A 6,684-nucleotide genomic window follows, 5' to 3' on the forward strand; every position below is an offset into this window, starting at 1 on the left:
TTCATGCTGTTGTTGTTTTGAATTAAACTTTTTTTTTTTTAAATGATTATTTTGTGACGTTACAGTCATACATTTTGCTTATATAACTGTATAATTTTTGAAGTAGAATATAATTAGCATTTTTCTCCTGCAGATATGCAGGGTTTTTTTATGTAGCTTAAGTATTAGATGATTTTATTATTTGCTAAATAATGAATGTTGCTATTGATCCAAAGTTTTGCTAATGATTAGAAATGCTAGCCCTATTAGCGTAACTTTTGATCAATAGCAACATTTATTATTTAGCAAATAATACATTCATGTAATACTTTATGGGGTCCAACAGCAGGATTTTAAGTGACCTATTTAGGAAAAAAAAAAAAAAGAGCGAAAAATAAAATTTTCATATTTTCAGGACTTGTTTCATAACCTGACATTTAGGTTATAAAACTTGGCAGAGGAGATGTTGGAAGCTGTGCATTTGTTTCCAGTTACAAGCAGAACATTTTCTGTGTTTAGTCAAACGTGAAAATTCAACACTGCCGACATGTAATGACAAAAGTAATAATTGAAATGTATTACATTTTTGATGGCTCGTGTCTCGATGTGCATTTGTCATACAGCCGTTTACAGCGGTCATTTATATGCCACATTTGAATGGGTTTCTAAAACCAAATTATTTAGCATGTCTTTTTTTTTTTTTTTTTTTTTAAGGTTTTGGTCATTTTCTTATTACTTCTTAAAAACACATCAGTTGGTTTCATTTAGGGTGGCACATTGTAACCATCTAGATGGCCGATGATTGAATTTTGTAGATTAAGCTCAGTTTCTGCAATTGTCATTTGACCATAATTGATAATATTTTTGATTTGAAGAAGAGTTTACTTTTATTTTGTAACATTCTAAACCCATATTAGCACCTCAGCCAATGAAAGCAGAGTATTAAAGTCTTCAAAAATAGTTTACATGAAGTTTTATAATAGAAGTCTTGAGCATTTTTATGATCGCTACCACAATTTATCAGACGTTATTAACCTGCAAGAAGGGTGAACTAATATATGAGGATAAACACATGGACACAAATTATTTCTTTACATGCCCAAAGTTTAGTTATTTGGGGATAAAATGGTAACCATGGGATACGAAATGGAGTACATATTGTTGAATGGGGGCATCAGTAACCCAGAGCCGCCACCGACACAATTTCTGACAAAATAACACGTAACTGGAACAATGACAATGAATAAAATGATAATTGTATAAATTGAAATAACTTAATAGTAATGTAATAAAATAGAGTTTGGGAATAAATTAGGATTCTTATCTCTAAAAAAAAAATATACAAAGTAATAATTTAATCTAAACCCAGATGAGGCACAATCCTCTGGCTTCCTGAAAGAGGCAATTTGATGTTCGCATTTTTATCCTTAAGTTTCTGTTGAAATGAGTTTGAGTGTAAGCCCTGGAATAAAAATGTCCAAGTATCTGAGATAGCTTAGGTTTATTCTGACTGTATTATAATGAATTAGACTAAATGGAATATATTTTGGATTGAAATGTAATGAATTGAACTGCATATAATTGCATTAAAACATGACCTGTTGGCCTTTTTGTAGTGTCCTCAAATCACTTCTGGTGTGGATTGGCACTATATAAAAAACAAAACTGAACTGTATTGCATTATTGTGCATCAATTTTCTTTTGATCCATTTTTATCTTCTTGATGTCTGCAGTTCTGTCAGTGCTTACAGCTGCAAACATGACATTCAATCTGACAGATTTGCTTCATGAAAACACAAAAGCTGCTGTTGTGGACAGCTTCTTAATTAATTATCCTGCTGTCTAATGAGGGAGAAGGAGGAAAAAAATCAGCATACACTGTAGTGGGAAAGTATTTGCTTTGCTGATTTGATTTAATAATGGGGAAAAAAGCTATTCAAACCAACCTGGGACAATTTTGGAAACATAATTTCCTCTTTGTTAAACTTTGAAAAAAAAGAGAGATTAACCTTCTTTTTCAGTTCAGATGCACAAGTCACACCCCTGATTGCTGCCCAACTTCTTAAAATACAAGCTGACTACATGAAGTTAGCTTATGGATGTCAGAAATCCACACATTATGTCCCATGCTAATGAAATTCAAGAACCAGTCTCAAGCTGGAAACGATTACAATGCCATTTCTTAACTACCAAAATTACTCCAAAAGCACATTGATGACTCATACAGGAGGTAACTAAAAAACCCAAAGCAACGTCTAGAGCACTCCAGGCTGTGCTTTCCCAAAAGTTAAGGTCACTTTTTGGGAAGAGAAGAAAAAAGTTATTTTGAAGTTGCACATTCCGTTCTAAAATAAAAACACATTTCAGAAAGCTCTCATACATGCAGTCAAACATTTTGGTCCTAGTGTGATGCAGGCATCAAAACAGATTTCCTGTTTTAGGACCTGGCTGACGTTCTGTAATTGGTGCAACCAAAAATTTGGTTATTTAGCAGAAAATCCTGAGGAAGAACATCCATCCCTCACTTTGATATTTAAGCCCAAGGGTGCTTGAGTTACGCTTGAGCTTAACTCAAGTGCTGAACTTAGAGAATAGCAAGTTCAACTGTAATTGGCAAAAAAAAAAAAGGAAAAAAAAGAAAACAGATTTCAGATAGGCTTAGTCTGAAATTATATCGATATGTCATGGTGTGACCTTGAACAGGCTGGTTATGAACAAAAAGCATCCAAAGTGTTTCAATTACAACAACTCCATATGCAGTTATAACAAGCGTTTGACAGCAGTTGTTGTCGCTACGGGTGACACAACCTGGTGTTTGGTTTTGGTGGCCATAACTGTTTTATGCAAGGCCAGGTTGCTTTTTCCTCTTGCTTTCTATAAAGCGGTAAATACTTTTTAACACCGCAGGTGACGTCTTTCATTAGCATAAAACGATTCAAGGACTGAACCACATGCTTCTGTTGGCTTTAATTTGTGCCATGCAAACACAAAATCTGTTGGAGAAGAACTAATCTTTCAGCACTGATGCCACATGTTGACAAATTACTTGACGAAAAAAAAAGCCCCAACAAAGAACAGAAGATGCAAACTGTGGCCATATGGTCGCCAAATCTCCCCAAGACTGATGATAAGACACATACGAGAGATCTGGACTCTTTTCTACCACGCGATTTGTGAACTTTCCAGAGCTCAACCAGCCGGGGCTGATATCTTGTTTTGCTGCTCTCGCCTTGACAACAGCAGCGCTTTTGGAGCCGTTCGCCTGCTATCTCTGGCAGGCCGCTTCGACGAGGCGACGCTGGAGATGGACATTTTTTGCAGTGCGGCAGAACCGGGAAGAGAGGTGTGCAGGCAGGGAAGAAAATGGATATCTGTACCTATTAGCTCCAGAGCTCGGGTCTCGGATCCCGGGAGGATCCCTCAACACAATGTTCTACAAACTGATGTTCCTAGAGGTCGGGCGGGGTTATCTGCACCGCCGAGGAACAAGACATACATCATCTGTCACCTGGAAGGGTTCTGATCCAGAATCTGTTGTAGCTGCTGATTTATTTATTTATTCCCCCCCCCCCCCAACACTTTATCGATGTTAATAACGTGAAACCTTAACACAGGATTTTCACCCGTTTTCTTATCTACAGCATCCAGTTTTTTCTTCAGGGAGTTCTGAAAGGCTTTCTAGGCCAGTCAGTACTCACTCCTGGTTCATTTTTCAATTTGTTCTAGAGATGATTTCAGTTTCATGTAAATTGCACCTGTAAGCAAGATCTATCCCACATAAACTCATGATTTTTATGAACAAGTATAAAATGATTCAGAAACACCTCTAATAGAATGCAGATGAGTCTCTGCCTCAGGTCATGCACAACCAAACAGGTGATTATGCATTTATTTAGAAAATATGTGTTGATATTTAGCACGTATTCTCTCTGCATTGTAAATGCTGCATTTATCATAACTGAAATGTGATACTTCCAAGTTACTGTAAGATTCAAATATCCATCTATAATAATAATACTTGGGGGGGAAAAAAACTGTTAATTTTAAAGCTAGCAATCCATACAGTACAAAAGTAGTCGCACCCATTAAAAACTCTACATTTTGTGTTTTAGTTGATAGACAAACACATCTTTGGGATGTCGTTACTGAGGTGTACGTAACTGAATATTTTTTTCAAAATTGCCTACAGCATGATACCACCACTGTTTTGCACATAGCAATTTCAAAGTAGGTCAGAAAAGTTTTAGTCTTATTGGATCAGAACAACGTTGCATCTTCTAACATTAAGCAACTTTTCTTTTTCCCATGTAAGTCAGATTTTCCATGAAATTAGTTTATGTTCCTGTACTACAGTACAAGAAGTCCTCCATTTATTTATGTAGCAAATCAATTTCCAATGATCTCAACAGATTCTAAACTGGTTTTAGATCTGGACTTTGACTAGGACATCTTAACAGTTTCAATCTAAAAGTATTCCTTAGCTCTGGGGTTGTCCTGCTCAAAGGTGACCAACTGCTCAGAAATGCACTGTACTGCTGTCAGACTAAACCACCCGAGTTCCAGATTTCTGCTGCTCCTCCAGAGCTACAGTGGGCCTCTTGGCTGCTGCTTTGATTGAGTGATCATGTTCTGTTAGCTGAGGTCAAACCTTTTTCATTTTCATACAATAGATTAACCAGTCCTCTACTAACTGTGCAAAGCGTTTTATTATGTAAAATATAACTTTTGTTCTATACTCAGCTGTACATTTGTCATTAACGCCGAATTGTGTTTAGCTGAAGATGAATTATAAGCAGAAGTTTTTTTTTACAACTTTCTCAATTAGTTGTGTTTCCTGCATTTTTTTTGTCTTTCCCATGTTGAAGAGAAAAGTGTCACAATATGTGCATACCTCAGGGAAACATGAAAAAAATAATTACTAATTAAAAGTTCCCAGACAGACCAAGTCGGCATTTGAGGCAGAATTTAGTGTGCTTCATTTATTTATTTTTTTATACTGGAAACAAAATAAAGCAATACCGATTTGTTAACATGTGACCTTTAACCCAATGAATAATGATTTGTCAGTGTGGAAGGTTGCTGTTACAGCAATAAAAGTTCATTTTTGAAAATGTAGACAACTCCTTAGAGATTGCGATGAAGTCTCTCCAAAGCATTCAACCTGAAACAGGAAAGGTTTTAGTAGAAAGTTTTCGGAAATATGAGAAAAGGATCAACATGTGTCGGAGTAAGAGAGTGGAATAAATCTGACCTGCTGCTTGTATGAAGTTCAATATTAAGCCAAACAAGCTGCTGCTTTTGTTTAGCTTTGGGTGTTTATAAGAAAAAGAAAAAGTCTGGTTTTATTGACAGAAACACAAGCCTTCTGAAGATGATTCATTCACAGATAAGAGGTCATCTCTCATCCAAGAAAATAAAATAAAAAAATCTTCAATAGTTCCGTTTTAATGCTCTTTATCCTCGTAAGTGCACATTTCTGATATTAACTTCAAGCGTGGATTCTTGGGGTGGGCAGAAGTTGTTCAGCTCGCTCCCACTTTGCAGCTTTAGCTTTCTTTTCCGTCAAAGAAGGTCAACATGCTCCCAGGGTGAGCTGCGTACACTTGCTTCATTTTGTTGGAGTGAAGATATACTTCCTGACAGAAACATGAAAAAACTTTCACACGAGCAGGGCTTTAACCTCCTGCACCGTGAGTCATCTTTTAGCTTTTTATTTTTGATGCGTGTTAAGCAGGCTGTGTATAATTGAGGAGCCCGGTTTATGGTTTCTTAAAACAGGAGTTTGGCTTTGTTATCCGTGTTTATCCCGGTATAATTGATGAGCTACGCGATCATTAATTCAAAAACTACTTCTGTTCACAATGAAAGGGGATTTAAAACGGTGATGATTAACCGTATTGCATATCTGCTTTACTTGGATGGCAATGTTCAAATAACTTTTTTTTTTTAAAAAAGCATTTGTTTACATCTGTTACAGACAATATATTCCTATCTAATTTAAGTTAAGCATAATGTGTAAGGCTACTGAATTATATACCCATCACTCATAAAATAAAACTGTTAATCTCTTGGAATTATCATTTAGTTTTTATTAATCAGGACATTTTTCAAAATATAAAACTGATGAGTTAAAATTAAATATGATAGTGAAATTCCTTCTAGTGAGTATTTTATTGTTTATATATCTACAGAAAGCAAAACAAACAAAATCAAGCAAATTGGCTGCTAGTGAAAAGCAAATTCCAAATTCATCTACGATTCTGAAATGTCAGCACAAAGTTTTGCACAAATTGAACAGTTTAAAAAAAAATTGGAACCAAGTTGAACAAAAGGTTCGGAAGAGAGACGGGAGAAATAAAAACAAAAATAAAATCTTGCCAATTTGGAGTTAAATACAAAACTTTAAGAGTTACAACTACTGTGCAGCGCATGATCGAGTTTCAGCTTTTCAAAATAAAACGCAGAGAAACGGAAACAAGTAGCAGTTATTGACCCAGCTGTAATTGAAATTTCAAAAAAAGTTAATCGTATTTAAGAATTGGCTTTTAAGCATGGACGATATTGGAAATATCAAACATAGGCCTTGTACAGTTTGAAAGTTCTCAATTGGTTTGTACTGTCCTGAATGTTCTAGATGAACGGGGCGGCGCTGACGGTTACTGTATCCCGAGCTGAGTCTGCATTTCTGGCCTCTACCGCCTCTTA

Source organism: Poecilia reticulata, chromosome 23 (genome assembly GCF_904066995.2).
Source record: "Poecilia reticulata chromosome 23, P_reticulata-male-v2, whole genome shotgun sequence".
In the NCBI taxonomy this organism is placed as follows: Eukaryota; Metazoa; Chordata; class Actinopteri; order Cyprinodontiformes; family Poeciliidae; genus Poecilia; species Poecilia reticulata.